The sequence below is a fragment of the Punica granatum genome, chromosome 6 (assembly GCF_007655135.1).
Source record: "Punica granatum isolate Tunisia-2019 chromosome 6, ASM765513v2, whole genome shotgun sequence".
Taxonomy (NCBI): Eukaryota; Viridiplantae; Streptophyta; class Magnoliopsida; order Myrtales; family Lythraceae; genus Punica; species Punica granatum.
Window position 1 is genome coordinate 11823495 of NC_045132.1, and position 24401 is coordinate 11847895.

General features: G+C 50.0%; 1 pseudogene; it reads left to right on the forward strand.

The window, feature by feature from the left end:
- Positions 1–1219: 1219 nt before the first annotated feature.
- The window catches only part of LOC116212156, a 30173-nt pseudogene continuing 6991 nt past the window's right edge, over positions 1220–24401 (forward strand).

Below are 24401 nucleotides of genomic sequence, written 5' to 3' on the forward strand. Positions count from 1 at the left end.
TTATCAAACGGCTTTCCACCACCGTTTGTGGCGTCTTCATCGACTTATCAAGCGGTTTTCCATTACCGTTTGTGGCGTCTTCCTATATACCGAGGTTCTTGTTTCGCATTAAACAACGGGTTGAGGTCAGTTATACCAAAGTTCTTGTTTTTGTCGTAAACAACGGGTCGAGGGTTCGTCAATCAAATCTGATCGTGGAACGATCTTGGGTTCCTTTAGTTGTCGGGTCTCGTCATTCTTGGCGGGAATCGCATCATTTGGTATCAGAGCTAAAGGCTTCAAATCGGGTTTATCCTATCCTTTTTTGTTTCAATTTGCTGAGTTTCGCTTCATCGAAATTGTTCTTTGTGGATTATTAGTAGAAAAAAAAAGGGCTGAAAAAAAAAATTTCGGCTGAAAAAAAAAATATACAAAGCTGAAAAAAAGAGCTGAAAAAAAAAATCGGCCAAAAAAAAAATACAAAGCTGAGAAAAAAAAAAGATCGAAAGAAAAGAAAGAAGACATCGTTGTCAATTTGATCCAAATTTTTTACATCAGACCATTCTAAAGTTGTTATTTCTCGTTCTTTGTAATCTGCATTGATTCTGATCCCATAATTTCATATGACATTCTGGTTTATTTAATCCTTCATAGTAGTTGCCCTTTCTCTTGCTTCTTTTCTTCCTGAAATTTCCTTTGATCATTAATTTTCCTTGATGAGTTCTTGGTGAATTGTTGCTGGAAAATTTGGAGTTGTTTGTTTAGTTCCAAAGGAACTGAAAGAGAATTGTTGAGTGGTAAAAGGCAAGAGCGGTGAGAATATTAGAGGGTTAAAAGCCACATATTTTGTTGAGTGAAAACACGAGTGTAGAGTGATTCACATTCTTGAGTGTAAACACGTAAGGGAGCGAATTGTGAGGTCCATTCTTTCTAACTTTATTTTGCAGCAATCATGTCTCACAATAGTGCTAAGAGTATTCCCGAAGGTGCAACGGAATTGGCTGATTCAAAAATACTTATAGAGGCCATGATGAGTGAGATGAGGCGTGTGATGCGGTTGGAGTTTGAGCAGGTTCATGAACGGATAGATCTGATAGAGAATAAACGTGTGGAGCAGCCACGAAACGCTCCTAATGCACGTAGGAGGGAAAGAGTTCAACCGAGGGAAGTGAGGGTTGAAGATGAAGAGATTTATGGGGCTGGTTTTGATGAAGATGATCGAGATTCGGTTGTTAGTAATAGGAGACATGGAGGGCGGTTTAGAGAAGATAGGAATCGGGAAGATTATAACTTGGGTAGTATTAAGATGAAAATCCCATCGTTCCAAGGAAAGAGTGATCCCGAAGCAAACCTTGAGTGGGAGAAAAAGGTGGAGTTTGTATTTGATTGTTATAGTTATTCCGAGCTGAAGAAAGTCAAATTGGCAGCAATTGAATTCTCGGATTATGCAATTGTTTGGTGGGATCAATTGATGATAAATAGGCGAAGAAATAGAGAGCCACCTATAGATACGTGGGAGGAAATGAAAAGGGTGATGAGGAAGCGATTTGTTCCTAGTTATTACTACCGGGAGCTGTATAATAAGTTACAAAGTCTTAGGCAAGGTAACCGGAGTGTAGAGGAATATTTTAAGGAGATGGAAGTGGCCATGATTAGAGCTAACATAGAGGAGGATCGAGAGGCTACTATGGCAAGATTGTTGGCTGGATTGAACCGAGAAATTCGAAATGCCGTGGAATTACAACATTATGTGGAGTTGGAGGATATGGTGCACATGGCCATCAAGATTGAGAACCAGTTCAAGAGGAGAGGCAATACACGTGCAAGCCAAAGTCCAAGCACATCCACTTGGAAACCGAATCAGTGGAAGAAAGATGAGAAGCAATCCACGTCGATGTTGAAAACCGAGCAAAAGCGAGAAGCAACCAGCCATGTTCCTCAAGGTAAAACCGACATTTCTACCTCCAGGAATCGTGACATTAAGTGTTTTAAATGCCAAGGCAGGGGACACATAGCAAGTCAATGCCCAAACAAGCGGGTCATGGTGATGCGAGACAATGGTGACATTGTGACCGACACTAAAGATTCCGACACCGATGACATGCCCCCATTGGAGGACGTTCCCGAAGAGGAATATTTAGCTCCAGATGCATTGACATTGGTGGCAAGGAGAGCATTAAGCTTGCAAACAAAAGGAGTTGAAGAAGTGCAGCGGGAGAACATCTTTCACATTAGGTGCTACATCAAAGACAAGGTATGTAGTGTGATTATTGATGGTGGTAGTTGTACTAATGTCGCAAGCGCAACAATGGTGGAAAAATTAAGACTGCCCATGGTGAAGCACCCTAGGCCGTACAAGCTGCAATGGTTGAATGATAGTGGTGAGATAAGGGTGAACAAGCAGGTGTTAGTTGCATTTCGAATCGGTAAATACGAAGATGAAGTGTTGTGTGATGTAGTACCGATGCAAGCAGGACACTTGTTGCTAGGGCGTCCATGGCAATTTGATAGACGAGTGAAGCATGATGGCTTTACGAACAAATACTCCTTTGTACTTAATCAGCGATCAATCACTCTTGTACCATTGACTCCGCAGCAAGTATATGAGGATCAAGTGAGATTGCAAAAAGAGAGTGATCAAAAGAAAGAGAGTGAACAGAAGAAAAAGAGTGAAAATCAGAGAGAGGCCGAGAAAAATGAGAGAGAAAAAGAAAATCAAAATTCGGCCATTGAGAGAAAATCAGAGAGAAAACAAAAGAATTTTTATGCAAACATGGGAGAAATTAGGCAAGCAATGTTTTTAAATCAGCCGATGATTGTACTTTTGTACAAAGAGGCATTTTTCAATACTAACGAACTTGATATCTCTCTTCCTAGTTCTGTTGTTTCTCTTTTGCAGGAGTATGAGGATGTCTTTCCCGAGGAAACACCACATGGCTTACCTCCAATCCGAGGGATTGAACATCAAATTGATTTTGTTCCCGGTGCGACAATTCCAAACCGACCAGCCTATAGGAGCAATCCTGATGAGACAAAGGAGCTTCAACGGCAGGTAAAGGAGTTGTTAGAGAAAGGGTACGTGAGGGAGAGCTTGAGCCCATGCGCTGTTCCAGTAATACTTGTACCTAAGAAGGATGGGACGTGGAGAATGTGCGTTGATTGCCGAGCAATCAACAACATAACGGTAAAGTATCGTCAACCTATTCCTCGCTTAGATGATATGTTAGATGAGTTACATAGTTCTTGTGTATTTTCTAAAATTGATTTAAAGAGTGGTTATCATCAGATTAGAATGAAAGAAGGAGATGAATGGAAAACTGCCTTTAAAACAAAATACGGTTTGTACGAATGGTTAGTTATGCCTTTTGGTTTGACTAATGCTCCAAGCACTTTTATGAGACTTATGAATCATGTTTTGCGTGCATTTATAGGTAGATTTGTGGTTGTCTACTTTGATGATATACTAGTTTACAGCAAAAACTTAGATGATCATAAGGTACATTTGAAATCTGTCTTAGATGTGCTTAGGAAGGAAAAGTTATTTGCTAATATGAAGAAGTGTACTTTTTGCACCGATAAGCTTGTTTTTTTGGGATTTGTTGTTAGTGCACAAGGTATACAGGTTGATGAGGAGAAGGTACGTGCAATCCAAGAGTGGCCTAGTCCCACAAGTGTAAGTAATGTTCGTAGTTTTCATGGACTTGCTAGTTTCTATCGGCGGTTCGTGAAGGACTTTAGTAGCATAGCAGCATCACTTACTGAAGTGATCAAGAAAAACGTTGGATTTAGATGGGGAGAAGAATAAGAGAAGGCGTTTCAGCTAATCAAAGAGAAGCTGACCAACGCTCCTTTATTATCTTTACCTAACTTTTCTAAAACTTTTGAGATTGAATGTGATGCTTCAGGTGTTGGTATAGGTGCAGTTCTCATGCAGGAAGGACGACCAATTGCTTACTTCAGCGAAAAACTAAGCGGTGCAGCCTTAAACTATCCAACTTATGATAAAGAGTTGTATGCATTGGTTCGAGCTTTAGAGACGTGGCAGCACTACCTATGGCCTAAGGAGTTCGTGATACACACCGATCATGAGTCCTTGAAACACTTGAAGGGCCAACACAAACTAAACAAAAGACATGCCCGATGGGTGGAGTTCATTGAGACGTTTCCATACGTCATTCGGTATAAGCAAGGTAAGGAGAATGTGGTCGCCGACGCACTTTCTCGCAGGTATGCATTACTCTCTACACTTGATGCAAAATTGCTTGGTTTTGAGTACATTAAAAATTTATATGCTGATGACCATGAATTTTGTGAGGAATATCGAGCTTGTGAGAAAATTCCTTGTGGTAAGTTCTTTAGGCATGATGACTTTCTGTTTCGAGAGAATAAGTTATGCGAGCCAAATTGTTCCTTGAGAGAGTTATTAGTGCAGGAATCACATGGTGGGGGATTAATGGGACATTTTGGAGTAGCAAAGACTTTAGCTATTTTGCAAGAACACTTCTATTGGCCACATATGAAAAGAGATGTTGAGAGAATTTGTGGTAGATGCATTACATGTAGGCAAGCTAAATCCAGAGTGCAGCCTAACGGTTTGTATACTCCTTTACCAATTCCTAGTGAGCCTTGGATTGATATTTCAATGGACTTTGTGTTAGGATTACCTAGGACTAAACGTGGGAGAGATTCAATTTTTGTGGTTGTGGATAGATTTTCTAAGATGGCACACTTTATTCCATGTCACAAAACGGATGATGCCTCGCATGTTGCTGATTTGTTCTTTAGGGAGATTGTGAGGTTACATGGCATGCCTAGAACAATTGTTTCGGATAGAGATGCTAAGTTCTTGAGCTATTTTTGGAAGACTTTGTGGTGTAAGTTAGGTACTAAGCTGTTATTTTCTACTACTTGTCACCCACAAACTGATGGTCAAACAGAAGTAGTAAATAGAACTTTGTCTACTTTGTTGAGGGCAATCATAAAAAAAAAATTAAAACATGGGAAGAGTGTTTACCACATGTTGAGTTTGCTTATAACAGATCTGTTCATTCCGCTACTAAATTTTCACCATTTGAAGTTGTTTATGGATTTAATCCTTTAACTCCATTGGATTTATCTCATTTACCTTTGACTGAGCATGTTAATTTAGATGGCAAAAAGAAAGCTGAATTTGTCAAGCAGATTCATGAGAAAACAAGACTCAACATTGAGCGAAAAACGGAGCAGTATACAAAACACGCCAACAAGGGCCGTCATAAGCTGATTTTTGAATCCGGAGATTGGGTTTGGTTGCATATGAGGAAAGAGAGATTTCCGGCGCAAAGACGTTCCAAACTGCTTCCAAGAGGAGATGGACCTTTTCAAGTCCTGGAGCGCATCAATGACAATGCTTATAAACTAGACTTACCTGGTGAGTACAATGTAAGTGCTACTTTTAATGTTTCTGATTTGCTTCCTTTTGATGTAGGTGATGATTTGAGGACAAATCCTTTTCAAGAGGAGGGAAATGATGCAAATCGTAGCACGACTTCAAGGGATCCAGTTCAAGTTCCAATTGGACCGATTACGCGAGCACGAGCAAAGAAGTTTAAAGATGAACTCAACGGCCTGTTTCAAGAGGTTCGGGCTCAAACAAATTCGTGGAGGCCCATTGGACATGAATCACGTGATCAACAAAAATCCATCAATTTGATTCAAGTTATAGAAGATTCTGGACAAGGCTAAATTCAGCAAGTGTTTGAGGAAGCTTCTAGAATAGTTGATGATCAACAGAAGATAACATCAGATTTGTTTGAAGTTTAAATCTCATAGAGATATTCTAGGGGTATTTAGATTTTATATCTTTATAGATTATGTCATATCTCTATCGATATTCTTGGTTTTAATTTCCTTATCTATAGGAGGAGATATGACCAGATTAGGATTACTTTATGTCTATATATATTCATCTTAGTCAATTTTTAATACAAGGAACATTCAGAAAATTGTGAGAGTATTCTCTTTGGTTCTTGAAGAACTAATCGAACTTATCCGAAGTTTCCGTGGCGTTCATCATCGACTTATCAAACGGCTTTCCACCACCGTTTGTGGCGTCTTCATCGACTTATCAAGCGGTTTTCCATTACCGTTTGTGGCGTCTTCCTATATACCGAGGTTCTTGTTTCGCATTAAACAACGGGTTGAGGTCAGTTATACCAAGGTTCTTGTTTTGTCGTAAACAACGGGTCGAGGGTTCGTCAATCAAATCTGATCGTGGAACGATCTTGGGTTCCTTTAGTTGTCGGGTCTCGTCATTCTTGGCGGGAATCGCATCACGAACCCCGGGAGCTCTGTCAGAAAAGGCGTCCGTGGGGGGTCGGGGTGTCCCGGCTTAAGCAGGGTGCCCCGGAAATGCGCCTGGACGTCTCGTCGGTGACTTTGGCACTGAGGGGTATTTTTGAAACCCCATATTGGGCACCTTTCGGTGCTTCGGTGGCTCGGTGATGAATAGTGCCACAGTGCCAGCTCCGTCGTTTTCGGGATTCCTCGTTCGTCTGTTCTTCTAACTGCTATCTTCCGCCTTTCTCAGTGGATCGTGCTCTTCTCCCGCTGCTCATGACCCCGTGTCTGCCTATTTGCCTCTGATCGCCGAGTCACGAATAGTGTCCCGAGTTTCGGTTGGGGATTCTCGTGTGGGAAGCAGGTGGGCCAAAATGGGGTGCCGACAGCTTGTCCCTCTTTGGTTGCATGCTCGGTTAGAGAATGTAGCCAAAGACCATGAGAGGCACCCTTTTTGGTCCCGGCGGCCGCTTCTATCGTCGTTCTCCGCGGTAGCTCCCCCCTGTCATGAGATAGTAGCGTGAGCGAAGTTTAGGGAATGTGAAGTGGTAGGTGAAGGGCCAAAGCCTGCAAAAAGCAGTAAAATGGACGCAAATTCCGAAAAGCAGTAAATGTGGACGTGAAGTCTTGAAAGCAGTAAAGTTACTAGGCCGAAGCCTTTAGAAAGCTGTAAAGTGGACGCGAAGTCCGGAACAATAAAGTTACTAGGCAGAAGCCCGTGGAAAGCAGTAAAGTTACTAGGCCGAAACCCGTGGAAAACGGTAAAGTGGACGCGAAGTCCGGAAATCAATAAAGTTACTAGGCCGAAGCTCGTGAAAAGCAGTAAAGTTACTAGGTCGAAGCCCGTGGAAAACGGTAAAGTTACTAGGCCGAAGCCCGTGGAAAACGGTAAAGTGGAAGCGAAGTCCATGGATACGGAGTCCGGAAAGCAATAAAATTACTAGGCCGAAGCCCGTGGAAAGCAGTAAAGTTACTAGGCCAAAGCCCGTGGAAAGCAGTAAAGTTACTAGGCCGAAACCCGTGGAAAACGGTAAAGTGGACGCGAAGTCCGGAAATCAATAAAGTTACTAGGCCGAAGCTCGTGAAAAGCAGTAAAGTTACTAGGTCGAAGCCCGTGGAAAACGGTAAAGTTACTAGGCCGAAGCCCGTGGAAAACGGTAAAGTGGAAGCGAAGTCCATGGATACGGAGTCCGGAAAGCAATAAAATTACTAGGCCGAAGCCCGTGGAAAGCAGTAAAGTTACTAGGCCAAAGCCCGTGGAAAACGGTAAAGTGGACGCGAAGTCCATGGACGCGGAGTCCGAAAAGCAATAAAGTTACTAGGCCGAAGCCCGTGGAAAGCAGTAAAGTTACTAGGCTGAAGCCTGTGGAAAGCAGTAAAGTTACTAGGCCGAAGCCCGTGGAAAACGATAAAGTGGACGCGGAGTCCGGAAAGCAATAAAGTTACTAGGCCAAAGCCCGTGGAAAGCAGTAAAGTTACTAGGCCGAAACCCGTGGAAAACGGTAAAATGGACGCGAAGTCCATGGACGCGGAGTCCGGAAAGTAATAAAGTTACTAGGCCGAAGCCCGTGGAAAGCAGTAAAGTTACTAGGCCGAAGCCCGTGGAAAGCAGTAAAGTTACTAGGCCGAAACCCGTGGAAAACGGTAAGTTGACAATGTGCAAAGGGGGAGCAGAGGCGGGGATCTGCGTTAGGTGGTGTGTCGGGGGTATTGGCAGAGGCAAATTGTCCCGCCCCGAGTCGAGCTTGTTATTTGTCATTCCCTCGAGCTAGAGCCAAGAGGATTCTTTGTCATGCCCTCCGTTTGGTTCGAAACCCCGATCTGTCGCGCAAGCCAATCGTGCATTCGTCCAGAAAGAGATCCCCCTTGGAATTCCCAATCGCACCTATGCATGGGGGCAGGGAAACCTACAAAGGATGTCAGTTGCACTAAATCGGCGAAACGGGGTATATGTAAGAGGAATCTATGTAAAGACGTGTCGGGGATTTGATATCGGTGACCATTGCAGGGTGGTTGTGTCCCTATCGAAGAATGGCTTCTTTTTTTTTTTTTTTTGAAACGGATAGCCCGTGGAGTATGTGCGCAAAGGTAAAAGGAGGGATCTTATGGGATCCTCCAAGTCAAGGATACGCTGGTTCGACCCTATTTCGAAGCGGGTCTCGAGCCTGGAGAGTCGAAGAGAGTTTGTTTGCGTCAGAGAGTGCCGAACCACTACTCGGTGTAGCTTCACAGGAAAAGTGTCGCTTTTCTTTCGTGGTCAAGCCGACATTGTCCCCTAACTTTGCCTAGGCCGCGGGATGCGCAATAGCCTAGCGGGGCATTTTATTTGATTTTTCCCGCACGAATGCTCACCTTTTGCCGCGACCCCCCCTTTGCGGGATTTTAAGTCGCGCCACTCGTTCCCTAGCTTTTGCCTAGGCCGCCTCGAAGAGGTTTTCGACCTAGCGGGAAAATTTATTTTTTCTCTCAAGAAAGCTTAGTATTAGACAGATTGTGGGAATTGAAGCTCGTCCACGGAAATGGAAATGTCTTACAATGAAAGGGGCACGGAGCCCGAAGAATAAAGAATATACGAATGCTCACGGATAATACTTCTTAATGGCGTCGGCGTTGACGGGAAGGGCGTTTTCAGTGCCGTCCATGTCGCTCAAAACGACTGCTCCACCGGAGAAAACCTCTTTGACGACGAAGGGGCCGTCGTATTTGTACGAGAACTTCCCTCGAGAGTCCGACATGACGTGAAGGACTTTCCTCAACACGAGGTCGCTGGGGTTGAAATCGCGGTGGCGGACTCTTGTGTTGAAGGCTCGAGCCATTCTTTGTTGGTAGCACTGTCCGTGGCATAGTGCTTTCAGCCTCTTTTCGTCGATGAAATTCAACTGTTCGTATCGCTGCTTCGCCCATTCTGCCTCTTCCAGTTCGACCTTGGCGAGAATCCTCGTGGAAGGGATCTCCACTTCAATTGGGAGGACAGCCTCCATGCCGTAGACTAGTGAGTACGGGGTTGCCCCGGTCGAGGTCCGTATGGATGTACGGTACGCCAAGAGTGCATAGGGGAGCATCTCGTGCCAATCCTTGTATTCACCGTCTTTTTTCGATGTCTTTTTGATGTTCTTATTCGCCGCTTCCACCGCATCGTTCATTTGGGGACGGTACGGGGTGGAGTTGCGGTGTCGGATCTTGAATTGTGCACAGAGCTCGTCGATGACCTTGTTGTTTAGGTTCTTGGCGTTGTCTGTGATGATTGTCGCAGGGACCCCGTACTGGGCAATGACGTTGCGTCTGAGAAAACGGGCCACGGCTTTCGCGGTGACTGACGCAAGAGTGACGGCTTCGATCCACTTGGTGAAGTAGTCGATCGCCACCAAAATGAACATATGTCCGTTAGACGCTTTGGGGTTGATCGGGCCAATCACATCCATCCCCCACATTGAAAAAGGCCATGGTGCCGTCATGGGGCGCAGTTCGTTGGCGGCGCTTTGATCTGATCGGCATAAACCTGACATCGGTGACAATGCCTGACATGCTTCACACAATCAGTCTCCATGGTGGACCAATAATAACCCAGGCGCATGATCTTCTTAGCGAGCATGAGACCGTTCATATGGGGTCCACAGTTTCCCCCATGCACTTCCTCCATGAGACGTCGCGACTCGTGTTCATCGATGCACCGGAGGAGTGTGGAGTCGAAGGAGCGGCGGTAGAGTATCTCGCCGCTCAAAAAGTAATGTATCGCGAGGCGCCTGAGAGTCTTCCGATCGCGGCGGTCGGCGAATGGGGGGTATTGACCAGTTCATAGAAGGTTCTTGATGTCTTCGTATCACCGAACACTTCGAGCTCTTTTACCTTGAAATCAATCGCCGCTTGTAGGCCGAGAATACATGCTTCGTACTCAGCCACATTATTGGTGCACGGGAAACCGATCTTTGCCGCTACCGGGTAATAGTGTCCGTCCGGGGATATTAGCACTGCGCCAATACCTGATCCCGTAGAATTGACGGCGCCGTCGAAGTACATCTTCCACCCCGATTTCTCTCCCTCGTCGTCTACTTGGAGAATCCCTTCATCCGGGAAGTCGGGATTAATCGGTGTGTGCTCTTCAATTGGGAATTCTGCCAAATGATCCGCGATCGCTTGCCCCTTGACCGATGTGCGGGACACGTACTCGATATCGTATTCTGTTAATTGACAACGCCATTTGGCGAGGTTCCGCGTGGAGGAGGGGCTGTCGAGTAGATACTTCAGGGGGTCTGCCTTTGATAGCAAGCGGACCGTGTGATAGAGCGTGTATTGTCGGAGCCTTTGATGACCCACACCAAAGCACAACACATCTTCTTGATTTCCGGATAATTGGACTCACCATCGGTGAACTTTTTGCTCAGATAGTAGATCGCGCGCTCCGTGTGTGTGGACTCTTCCTCCTGCCCCAGCAAGCATCCTAATGATTGGCGGCGTATAGTTAGGTAAAGTACGAGGGGACGGCCCGGTGTAGGCGGGACCAATACCGGCGGTTGGACCAGGTACGCCTTGATGGTGTCGAAGGCCTTCTGACATTCTTCGTCCCATTCAATCGCCGCGTTCTTGTGGAGCAAGTGAAAGAGTGGTTGGCATTTGTCTGTCAGGTTTGCAATGAATCGTGCGATGTAATTCAGCCGCCCCAAGAAGCCTCGTACTTCGCGGACCGAAGATGGCGGAGGAAGCTCCTTGATCGCCTTGACTTTATCGTGATCTACTTCGATGCCGCGCTCGCTGACCATGAATCCTAGTAATTTCCCCAATCGAGCGCCGAACGTGCATTTCGCCGGATTAAGCCGAAGTTGTACTCCTTTAAACGATCGAAGAGACGCTTCAGATTAACGAGGTGGTCCTCTCCTTCTTTGGACTTGGCAATCATGTCGTCGACGTAGACCTCGACTTCCTTATGCATCATGTCTTGGAATAACGTGACCATGGCCCTCTGGTAAGTTGCTCCAGCGTTCTTGAGGCCAAAAGGCATGACGCGGTAACAAAAGGTTCCCCACATGGTAGTGAACGTCGTCTTGATCTTGTCTTCCTCGGCCATCCGAATTTGGTTGTATCCGGAGAAGCCGTCCATGAAGGAAAACTGGGCGTGGCGCGCCGTGTTATCGACTAGTATGTCGATGTGGGGCAAGGGAAAATTGTCCTTGGGGCTGGCCTTATTGAGATCTCGATAGTCGACGCAGACTCGAACCCTTCCATCTTTCTTCTCCACCGGCACGATATTTGCAACCCATTCAGAATAATTGCAGACCTCGAGGAAGCCCGCGTTGATCTGCTTGACAACCTCCTCCTTGATGCGGAGAAGGAGGCTTGCCCGTTGCCGTCGCAATTGTTGCCGTTTGGGCGGGAACTTCTCGGTGTCCAGTGGGAGGAAGTGCTTTACTATTGACGGGTCTAGCCCCGGCATGTCGGCGTAGGACCAAGCAAAAACTTCTTGATACCTGGTCAGGAAATCGATCATTCGGACCCGTTGTGTTGGATCGAGACCTGTACCGATCTTTAGGATGCGGGGCTCCTCTTGAGTACCCACGTTGATCTCTTTTGTCGGCTCGAGCGAGGTGAGTTGGCGATCCTCGAGGCGGCGCAAACTCTCTTCTATCTCAGGCACCAGACTGTCTTCGTCGAGCCCTTCCCCGAAGTATATGGGTCCGGGCTCTCCAAGACATTCTTCGGATGGGTTCGAATCAACGCGTCGAAGATTTGGATTCGAGTGGAGCCTGGAGAATTGAAAGAATCGTCTTAGAAAAATTTAGAAAGACATGAACAAAAGAGCAAGGAAGAGAGAGTGGAATAGATAAGGATTCAAAAAATGCATATAGGGAATTCATTGATTGTATGGATCATGAAGCCATAACAGAGTTTCCTCTTCCGTCGTGTGGCCTACAGCTACGCCGACACGCGGGACACATCTCATACATAGATAAGTCTTACACATCAGCGATCACAGCCGAATAGCGCAGGACTGAGGTCCAGTTGTTAAGCTCCTCGTCTTCCTGCGCCGGGCGGATGTGAACCCCTGAAGGAATCTCCTCGGTGACGGCATACACGGTTGGCAAGGCGTCGGTCGTGTTGTCGAAGTCCGAGGAAGGGCCGTCAGAGGTGCTCCCGATGATGAGTGGAGGCCTGGGGAAGAAATGTGATAGCGGGGGGACCGGAATGCCCCTGTTGAGCCTACCATAGCGCGTGGCGAGGCGATGAAGATGGTTGCCCCGGCGGGCCTCAATAATTTCATGGTAGGAAGGGCGAAAGCCAAGTCCCCTCCTGTGCTTGTACACTTCAACTTCAATGGGGCGATTGATTCCTTGTCCTCGCGCCCCAAGGCCGGTGCCGGGAATGTAGTTGTGGCGTAGAAGGACCTTCCCTATCATGCGGTCGGCGCGGGATGGCCCGACCTCTCCGTAATCTCGAATAACGGAGATGGTCTTGAAGGAGTGGAAGGGCAAGTTTTCGTCGTCTCCGACGCTGATGTAAGGAACTACCGTCTCCTTGTAGATGGCGTAATCCTCCTCCCCTTTGACTGTGATGATCTTCTCCTCGACGATGAATTTCACCTTTTGATGTAACGAGGACAGAATGGCGCTGGCTAAGTGGATCCAAGGCCTCCCGAGGAGTAGGCTGAAGGCGTTCGGGATATCCAACACTTGGAATGTGACGCTGAAGGAGCATGGGCCGATATCTATGAGGAGGTCGATTGCACCGTTCACCTCTCTCCTCGAACCATCGAAGGCCCGGACCGCTGTTTTGCTAGGACGGATGCGGTTGAGATCCACATTCATCTGCTTCAAAGTGGTCACCGGGCATACGTTGAGCGCGGAGCTGTTATCGATCATGACTCGGCCGATGATATGGTTATTGCACTTGCAGACGATGTGCAGTGCCCGGAAGTGCACGCATCCTTCAGAGGGGAGCTCATCGTCCGAGAATGAGATGGTACTGGAGAAAATGGAGTTGATGGTTTCCTCTATCCGGTCCGGGGGCGTCCCTTTGGGGACTTGCTTAGCCGTCAGAACCCGTATGAGGGCTTCCCTGTGAGGTTCCGAGTTGAGCAGGAGGGCGAGCAACGAGATGTGGGCCGGAGATTTGGCCATCTGCTCCACCACCTTATACTCGCTCGCTTTGATGACTTTCATGAAGGCTTCGGCCTCCTCTTCAGTTACCTTTTTGGACGGAGGAGGCAGGGTCCTAGGCCTCGTCTCCTCTTCGGCAACGGGCGCCTTCCCTTTGTCGGTAGTCGTCGGGTTCTCGTACAGCCGCCCTGAGCGGGTTATGCCCATGACACCGAATTGCCGCTCTAGGCTCCCGACACTTCCCTTATAGGTCCAGGGGACCTTATCGTTCGAGTATGTTTCCCGGGCGAGAACGTCTATGACAAGCGGGGTATGAGGTGCGTCTACCCCAGCGAACCCGACTGCGACTTCTGCCGGTACATATTCAATCACAATGGGGGAAGGCCCATCTTGTTCGCCTTTACCCTCGCTTGACGTGCACACGGTGATCATGTTGATGGAAGGCCCCGGAGCCGATCCATGGTCGGGGAGAGGATTGGCCTGTACGTTCGGAGGCCTAACAGCATTGAATACGAGCTCCTTCGCATCAATCATCTCCTGGATCCTTTCCCTCAATCTCCAACAAGTGTCCAGGGTATGCCCTAGTGCACCCCGATGGTATTCGCACTGCTTGCTTTGATCTTGAATGGTTGGATCGAAGCTCGGACCGGGCGCTATTGTCCCGATCTTATCGCGAATTTGCTGGTAGGTGTGGGAAAGCGGGACCGGCAGGGCCGGGTATTGTCGGCGGGGTCGCGATTGTGCTGCACCGCCTTGTTGACTTTGCGGGGGCGGGACTCTTTGTGTCGGCTGAGAAGCCCTAGGAACAGGGGGTTGGTATTGAGGGGCTTGGGACGGAGTAGGGGCATAATGGTGGACGACAGGCGACGGCACCGCAGATGGGGGTGGAGGCGGTAGTGCGGAATAGTAGATTGGTTGGGTAGAGGCTTGAGGCCGATATTGAGGCGCCTGCGGGGCGTAAGAGGGGGCCGTGGGAGGCGCCGCCGTGTAGTTCATCGAATATTGCTGAGGGACCTGTTGGGTCGTGTTGACGGTATTCACCGTAACTTCCTTTCCCCTTCTCCCGCTTGAGGACGATGATGTCGCGGGGACCTTCTTCGACAACTCTTCTCCTTTGCTGGTGGGGTCCTCCATCCTTCCGAGCTTGATGCCCAAATCCAGCTTTTTCCAGGCCTCGATGAGGTCGGAAAGCGACGAAGTGTGTGCTAACAAGTGTGAATAGTACACTCCTCTCAGCGTGGAGTGGAACAATTGGATCTGTTGCGCCTCGCTGATCGGAGGGATGTACTTTGCTGCTTGGGCCCGCCACTTGGCAGCATACTCCTCAAACTTTTGGCCCCGCGCCATTTCTTTCGTGCTTAGCTCCAATAGGGTGGGAGGCGTTTCTGCGCAATACCGGTACTGGTCGGTGAATTTTCGAGAGAGGTCCTCCCATGTTGGGATGTCTTCGGCCTTCAGCGACATGAACTAATCGAGGGCCGATCCTTACAGGCTATCCTGGAAGGAGTGGATGACAAATTCCTCGTATTCCCAATACTGCAGCATCTTCCCTCGGTAATGGCGGAGGTGGTGGCGCGGATCCGTCGTGCCTTCATAGGTCTTGAACTCTGGAACCTTGAACTTCGGGGGCAGACGCATGCCCGGGAATAGGCTACAGTCGCCATAGCGGGCGTCGGGATGAACATCGTTCGCTTGCAGGGCCCGTATTGTTTCCTCCATTCGCTTCAGCCTACGCTCCTGTTCGGTGTCGGCCTCGGGGAAGAAGTGCGTCGGTGAGGCGAATTGGACCGCATGGGTCGGTGTGCCCGATTCGTGGAAGGCGGTGTTTATGGGAGGTAGTGCCTGGTAGGAGAGGTCGGCGTGAGGCTGTAGAGACGGAAAGGGGGGGAGCTCCGTGGCTTTAGGGTGAGTCGGAGCAGGTGCGGTGGGTGTCGGGAAAACCATCGGCTGAGGTACCGTGTAGGCCACAGCCGGAGCCGGTATGGAAACGGGCGGAGGTGCTGACAGGGTGTGCTCCGAGGATAGGAAGGTAGCCGGTGGAAGAGGGACGGCCGTGGGGGCCGGTGGTGGCGGAATTTGACTGGTGAAGGGGTGGACCGTGGACGTATGCAGTGTTGGTGGTGCGGGAGCCTCAACGTTCTCCGAGGCTTGGTTCGGTGGGGCCCACGGAGTTGGATCGATTGTTGGCCCCGGTCCCGGCGGAGGTGTGGAGCTCGAGGAGGCCCGGTTAGGTCCTCTGAGCAAGGCGAGCAGCTCCGCCATGTTAGTGGCCATTTGGTTGACCGTGCCCTCGAGGGCCGCGATGCGGGCTTGGTCATTAGTGGCGGTGGAAGTTGGTGAGGCTGGTGGCAGGGGTGCCCCTGAAGGTGCCGGGGGCGGGAGATGCGTCGGAAGGGCGCCGGAATATGCCGGGAGTACGCCTGCAGGAGTAAGAGGTGGCAGAGCGTGTGTCTGCGGTGGTTGAGAGAGGGTCGGGACCGAAGGGTTGACTTCTTCGGAAACATCGACGTGATCTCCTTCCGCCATCCTGAGACGCTGACGAGTCGGGTAGCGGTGCAACGCCAGTTGTGATCACCTAGATTCCAAGAACGTGTAAGGGCAAACGTCGACGTCTGAAATGGTAAGTACGGAATAAGTAAAATGACAGGATGTATGAGATGCATGAGTTTTCAAAATGCTAATGTCATTACACTGATTAGCTTCAAGTTTCATAGTTTTACAAAATAGAACATACGACGGAAAAGAAAGGAACATAAACGTAAAGCCGGCATCCCTTTGCGCTCGGTGGCCGCCTGAAAGCAGCGTAGGTCCGAGCGAGGGCTAAAAAAAAATGGGCGCGCCCGCTAATCCTAGGGGTGGGCGATGTTGCGCGCCCTCTTGTGCACTCGATCTAACTGCGCGCTCAAGCGGGCCATCTCCCGATCTAGATGTGCGACTCGGGCGGGTGCTCGAGTCAGCTCTGTCTGAACCTCCCTGTAGTCCGCGACCTCTCCGCGACCTAAGCCTATCTCGCTCCTCCCTAACGGCCCGAAGTTCCGCATGCATGGCCGCTTGGATGGAGCTTTCGGCTTCAGGAGCAAGGGTAGATGTAGCGCGAAGAGTCGGGGCGGCCTGGGACCGTTGTGGTGGTGTCGATCCTTGCGGGTAGAACCGGGCCACGTATGCTGAGGTGGCGGAGAACGCTCGCTCCTCGTCGGTAGGGTGCTCGGGGAAGTACAGGCGTTGTATGGTGCTAATGTCCCGTTGGCGGCGAATCTCCCGAATCTGTAGGAATCTATCGGGGGCCGTGGATGTAGAGTCGACCCACTGGATGCGGAAAGGTAGGTGGTCTGCGTCGACCGGAATGTCCTGTAGGTCGCCGAGCTGTCTGATTACCCGGCCGGGAAATATGAGGGTGCTCCCCAAGTGGCTGAGAAGGGGAACTCCCACAATTCCGGGACATCCCGTGATCATGGGGCCGCCGGGACTCCATCGGGCGACCCATAAGAACCGTGCGGGCGTCAACTCACGCCAAAACCGTCTCCATTCCGAGAAGCTGTGCTCGGGCAGTGGGATGACTGGTGCAAGGCGTTCGATCAACGAACGCTCGTCGGAGATGAAGGAAAACGGATGTGATGAGTAAAAGGGGCGGATGTGCGCAAGAAGCCAAATCTGAAGCAAGTGCGGGGATCCCCTCATCCTGCCGCGCCGAACCTCCCTAACATAGTCAAGAGACCGGACGGTCTCGGCTAGTAAAGCCTCCACGTAACTATGGCCTCCTACCGCTTGGAGGACGACTTGGGCTATAGCCCCGTCAATGAGGTTAGGCGAGTACGGAAACAGGAGAGTGCCAAAGATTAAGAGTAGGAATCCATGGCAGGCATCGCACTGATAGGAAACCGTTGTAGGCGTCATTGCGCGGAGGAGCGTCCAATCGGAGAGCCATGCAATCCGGATGCCTTGATCCCACCTTTGATGAAGCTCCTCGTGGAAGTCTTGAGCGGGTATGCGGAGAAGAGTGGAGAGCTGACCCTGGACGGTGGTGAATGGAGTCGGCACGAAGATGCCGTGGGTCGTGGGCGTAGGCCTCTGGATGAGTGCCGTGTATTCCTCGATCGTAGGTGCTAGCTCCGTCCCTTGGAAGTGGAATATTGCGTGCTCGGGATCCCAAAATTCGGCGGCGGTCCTCAAGAAGATCCAGTCTACCGGGGTCTCGGTGAGCATAACCACGTCCCCGATGATGCCCCGGATGAATGCGTGGTCTACTGGTCGGAGAGTCCTCCAGATGCGCATGATGTCCTGCCTTGGTGGCGTGATTGCTTCGAGTCTGAGACCGGGAGCCGGGCGGTCCATCCTTACCTAGATGGAGGAGATGCCGGCTTAACGTTTTTAGAATCAAATCAATGCAATGTCCTAATTTTTTTCGAAAAGAATGTATGCAGTGCGGAAAGATAAACTATAGTTGTGTTCTTTACAGTATACATCGCTCTTAAAAACAACAAAATGCCCGTCCTAAAAAAAACTACGGGCTGACTCAAGGACTCGACTTTTGGGTCGGTTGACGGCATGGAGGTAAAAGTTGGTCCAGCATGACGGTCCCTGTGTATGCATTGTTTTCGGTGCTACTGGGAGAACCGCTAACTAGGGATGGGGGCTCCCGACTCAAGGGTGTGAATTCCTTGAAATCGAGCGAGGATCTTTGGGGGCCGGTTCGGTGGCATAGCCGACTCGATCCGTTCCCTTACTCGGAACCTCTGACTAACCTAGCTTCCTATATTGGAGCCCGTGGGATGTCGGACAAGGTCCTTAAGAAGCTAGCACGATATGTAATACATGCGTGAAATAAATGTGCTTGAAAATAAATGTACGGAAAGCGGTAAATAAACATGCAAGCAAACAAATGGAATCGAGCCCGAACCCTCTAAGATCCCCAGTGGAGTCGCCAAGCTGTGCATACCTGAATTTAATCTCGTCGGGGCACGCATGCGCGCGCCTAAGCAAACGCGGCTTGGGAGTATCCACCTTCCCGTGGGGGTGCACGACGGACACGCGTGAGAAGGAGTCGCCACTTACTGTTTACGACCCGTAGGTCGAGGGCCGTTGAGTCGCCCGGGTCTAGGGGTACGGGGTACACCTAAATGCTAAGGCAATGATCGTACGGAACCGGAAATTCCGAATTCGGGGGTTCTATTGCATGCGGGCCTATATCCCGCACGCCATTTCGGTACTCTAGCTTGCTAGGCTTGCCATTTTTGTTTATTTACCGCGTGATTTAGAGTTGCGTTCAACTCGCCTGTTTTGACACCGTAAATTCGATGAATTGATCAAGTTGGGCCAAGAGTCATAAAGATGAGTAGGCTTGTGCATCGAGGAGTCGGTTCACTATCTTAGCGTTACAATTCATCGAACCGTGATGGTTGATTCCCTGCGTGAACCGAAACCATGAGTATCCAAGCTTACTCACCCTTTGGTGGCGATAGACCAACTTAACCGATCCAACACTCGGACCTCTCGCTCACCGATCGGGGATCCTTACAAGGAGATGAATGAACGTACAAATAGAATCCTCACAATGTTCTCTCGAACAATTACAAAGTATAACCGAATAAGTAAATGGATCCCGATCGGTTTGCATTGGGCCACTATTCCGCTCCGGCTCACCGTGTATTTTGAATAACCGATAAATGAATTAAGGCAATGCGGGCTCAAGGAGTCGGGGGTCGGGTCCGATCGATCCAAGGTTTGCAGGAGAATCGGTTGATTCCCACTGTAACCGTTGGGCCGATCAAGCTCCCGGGTGATATCTAGATCCGTTTCACACGCCCAATCCAAATTGCCTTCCACATAGGCCATGTTCGGAGTGTAACGGTGAATCGAGGCTAGATCCCATTCCGCAATCGGGTTTCACGCGCTCGGTGAATTAGGAGGCGTTGGACCTCGTGTTCGGTGGTTTGGGGCATTGGACCCCGTGTAACACGTAACCTATGGGCTCGGGCCCGAATCGCGATAAATCATCATATGCAAAGACAAAACAGAAGAAAATCGATAAAACTGACACAATACAGACAACAACTGACAATTGTCGGTGAATACAGACAAGTGGTGTATTAAGTCGAATGTACGTGACTTAATCAGTTATTACCCAAGCTTGATTGGCAAACAATGCATCTAACCAAGGCAAACATAGAGGGCGGGCTAGGATAAGGTTCTAAGCCAATTACATGTGTGTGTTTGTTTTATGACTCTTATTCAGTTAAGTGTCACTGCGGTTCCACCGAATTAGCCAAACTCGTGTTTTGACTCTAGATTGGAATCTATCATTCTGCCTATCCACTACCTAGTGTTTGATTAGGCCGGATGTATGATTAGTCCGGTTCTTTGTGTTTTGTAACTGAAATAAAATACTCCCCAACGAATCTACGATAGGGAGATAGAAACACCGAAAGTGGACGGAATGGGTCGTGCGAATGAGACTCGCACCCGAACGGGTAGCCCATTTTCATCCATAGATCGAGGTGTTTCCGACTCTCTAGCGCCTAGGGTATCGGTGAATCACGGAATGACGGTTATGCCCTTGAACGATAAAATTGTGATGTTCGTATGTAAATTGAAGATCGTGCGACACGAAGGAGTCTAAGGAAGACTCGCGTGTCTCAACTCGAGCCGCCTCAAATCGGGCCCGGACTCGAGTCGTAGCACGCGAGTGTTCGCTAGATGTCGGTTCTATTCATGTTGCACGTTTCGGTGTTTTGAAATTGTGGGTTTTTAAAGGAAAAGGGCATTTCCGTCGTTCCATGAACTATCGATGCGTTTACAAATTAATAACCAATTTACCCAATTATTTAGTCTGAATAACTTAATTAACCGAATAACGCGCCTCGTTTTCCCGTTTGTGAAATTATTCGGTGGTGGTGGCCCGACATTATGGGCATCGGATTCGGTGGGTAATCATCCAAAACCAACGCGTCAATCACGTATCTACCACATAGCTAACAACAAGACCCGAACATTAAGATATCCAATTCCAAGGAGTGATCCGAAACGACTAGGGAGGTCGGCTTAAATTCGGGAGGAGTCGGGGGACTCTCGGCCACTTCCCGAAGGAAGGAGCCGAGTGACCCTTGACTCGTCTCGAATTTTTGAGCGATCTCCCGCGCCGTTCCGGACCGTTTCTTGCATACACAATACGTTAATCACGATAATAACACATGTTCTAGCCATCCCGATACCGCCACAACCATAATTGTATGGAATCACACAAAGTGCTTGAATCAAGAGATTTAAATGGAAATAACCGACCCGTCTCGAGGCGGAAGAAAGCCTCCCGGACTCGTGTGGTCCAAGGAAGCTCTCGGCCCTATTCCTCCAAGGAAGGCCGTGAACTTCCATTGCTCGCGCGAGTCGAGAAGACTTCTCCGGCCCCGATTCAACCCTTTTCCCGTCATGCTATCGCGTTAGCTATGACTAACGATAAAAAACACGGGAACCAACCCTTTTCGGGAAGGAGGAGACCAACCTAGCCTCGGGTGGGCCAAGGGAGCTCACGGGTCTCTCCCTAGAGACTCGACCGTGAGTCCCGTGGCTCAACCCGTGGCCAAGGGAACCTCTTCCATCCGGATCCGAGCCATTTCCCGTCATGGCACACGAGCTTGAACATCATATAGACACGGCATGGTCATGTATAGGGGCATAATGGACGCACGATGCATGGAAGTGCATGGGAAACATAGATCCGGAAGGAAAGTGCAAGCTTTCATACATCCGACTTCTTTAAACCAATATTAACGCTTCATGTGGACGAATATCAAAGATCCTCCCTCCTTTAAGTTGTAAAGAAATGTTACCTAGCCTCGGTGTATGAGGAGAAGAGTCGGGGACGTGGCCGTGGGAGTCGCTAGACTCGGCTTGAAGCTACGGGTGGGTGACCCAGGTGGAAGACAGTCGCGGCAAGTCGGGTGAAACGGAGTCGGCACGCTCGCTCCGGTCACGGCACGGTGCAAGGTCGGGCTCGTTGAACTCCTAAGAGACGGATCTAGATGACCATGGGCAGACCCGAGCGTGCCAAGGCCTGAACAAACCCGAAAATGTGAGAGAAAACTCAGTAAAATGAGAGAAACCCGGTAAGAGAGAAATGGGTGAACGATGGTTGTGCACGGTTGATCGGCCCTCGGACCGTGACCACCTCTTCACGGGGGAGGGTGAGGGTGGTGAGGAACCCTTTGAACGTGATGGCACGACTCGCCGAAGTCGTGGGAGAAAATGGCACGTGGATGAGATCCGGTGCGCACGGCTAAGGGGTCTCTGGACCCGACTCTCTTCACGGCTGGAACGTGATGTAGGAAGCTTCAAATCGAAAATCTAAGCCCGGAAATGGACTTAGGGGGTGGAAAATATGTGGGCTAGGGACTTTGGTGATTTTTGGCTTAAGTCGGGTTCGGGTGGTTACCGGAATACCGGGTGGTTTACCCGCGGTTTCGGCCGGTTTTGGCCTTGGCAAGGGGTCGCACGAGCTGTGGGAGTGGGCTGGAGTTTGAGAGGATTCTTGAGAGAGATTGGCTTGAGAGAGAGTGAGAATGAAGAAGTGATTAAGGTTAATGATGAATGGGGCTTTATAGGGGGCTCTAACGAGGCAATTAGGGAAAGTAAATCACGGCTTAGGGCCTTAAACTAGGGCTGCCGAAAATATCAAAGGATTAGGGGAGGGAAAGTGTCATGTAGAGTGTGGGGAAAGCAAAGGCAAGGTGATGGGTGTGATGGATGTGTAAGAGGAAGTGAAAGAAGTGAGGGAAATTTGAATTGTGTGGTGGGGAGTGCTTGGAGCCGCCGGCCATGGGGTTGAGCCGCGGCTAATTGCGGCTGAGCCGACCTTGAAGGGTTGAGCCGTGGCTTGGGGTTGAGCCGCGGCTTGGCGGCTTGGCTTGGCTGAGCTGTGGGTCCCGTTCGATTGAGAGAAAAGCCGGAAAATGCTTGAAACTTGATTGAGCTCGCATCCGACCTCCGATGTCCAATTAATTTGAAGATTTGGGATGCTTGAATGACGAGGATTTGAACGAGCCTAATATCGCCATGCGTCGTGTGGACGAACGTTCGGGCGACTCGGTGCCTCGAGAGTCGGTTTCGCCCTGTTTGGACGTTCGGGGCGGAGTTTAGCATCCTCCGGTCCCCGATTGCTCTTTGTGCATCCTAAAACTCATTTTGGCGATCCTTTTGCCCCGTGAGGGATCGTTGGCCCGTCGCCCTCGGCCGGGGACCGTTGGCCCGGGAAGGCCTAAGGACTTGTGACCGGGATTTTCCCAATGTTCCCTGAATGTCTTGAGGTGTTCGGGGCTCGTTGTGAGGTGCTCGGGGACCATTGTGACCTCTGTTCTTCGTGGACGTGCCCCGAAGGCTCGTCAGGGGACGTTCATGACCACTGAAACGTCCCTCGGGAAGCCGAGTCGGGTTTCGAAAGGTCACCTGAAGCTTGTTCCCCGACTTTGATGGTCCATGGGTGCCTGTAGGCCCGCTTTGAGGGGCCGTTTGCTTGTCAGTGGAGCGAACCCCGAGAGCTCTGTCAGAGAAGGCGTCCGTGGGGGGTCGGGGTGTCCCGGATTAAGCAGGGTGCCCCGAAAATGCGCCCGGACGTCTCGTCGGTCACTTTGGCACTGAGGGGGATTTTTGAAACCCCATATTGGGCACCTTTCGGTGCTTCGGTGGCTCGGTGATGAATAGTGCCACAGTGCCAGCTCCGTCGTTTTCGGGATTCCTCGTTCGTCTGTTCTTCTGACTGCTCTCTTCCGCCTTTCTCAGTGGATCGTGCTCTTCTCCCGCTGCTCATGACCCCGTGTCCGCCTATTTGCCTCTGATCGTCGAGTCACGAGTAGTGTCCCGAGCTTCGGTTGGGGATTCTCGTGTGGGAAGCCGGTGGGCCAAAATGGGGTGCTGACAGAAGTGATGGGTGTAAGAAGGATTTGAATTTTGTGGTGGAGGGAAGGGGAAAACCCTTTGGAGCCGCCGGGTTTGGGGAATAGCCGCGCTAATTGCGGCCAAGCCGCGGCTTGGGGATCGAGCCGAGATCTTAGGTTTGAGCCGTGGCTTGGTGGCTTGGCTTGGCTGAGCTGTGGGTCCCATTTGACTAAGAGAAAAGCCGGGAAAAGCTCGAGACTTGATTGAGCGCGCGTCCGATCTCCGATGTCCGATTAATTAATAGATTTGGAATGGTTGAACGAATAGGATTTGAATGAGCCTAATATCGCCATACGTCATGTGAACGAATGTTCGGGTGACTCGGCACCTCGGGAGTCGGTTTTGCCCTGTTTGGACACTCAGAGTGGAGTTGAGTGTCCCCGTTCTCCAATTGCTCCTTTGTGGATCGTAGTGCCCGTCTCGGTGAGCCTTTTGTCTTGTGCGGGATCATTGGCTCGCCGTCCCTGACCGAAGACCGTTAGCCGGGGGAGACCTAGGGACTTGCGACCCGGGCTTTCTCAATGTTTCCCGAGTGTCTCGAGGTGTTCGGGGATCGCTGTGATCTCTGTTCTCCATGAATGTGCCTCGAAGATTCGCCGGGAGGCGTTTGTGACCACTGAAACATCCCTCGGGAAACCCTGTGGATTTCCGAAAGGTCATCTGAAGCTTGTTCCATGACCCCGGTGGTCCCTGGGTGCCTGTAGGCCCGTTTTCGGGTGCCGTTTACTCGTCAGTGGATTGAGCCGCAGGAGCCCTGTCAGAAAAGGCATCCGGAAGGCGCTCGGACATGTCGTTGGTCACTTTGGTACTGAGAGGGATTTTTAGAGTCTCATATTAGGCACCTTTCGGTGTTTCAGTGATTCGGTGATGAATAGTGCTGCAGTGCCAGCTCCTGTTGCTTTGGGACTTGTCGTCTGCTTACTCTTCCGATCGCCCTCTCATGCTCACTTAGTGGACCCTGCATTCTCTTATCATTCATGTCCCCGTGCCCGCATGTTCGCCCCCGATTGTCGGGCGATGAATAGCAACCCGGGCTTTGGCCGGGAATTCTCGTGTAGGGAGCCGGTGGGGCCAAGATGGGGTGTTGACAGC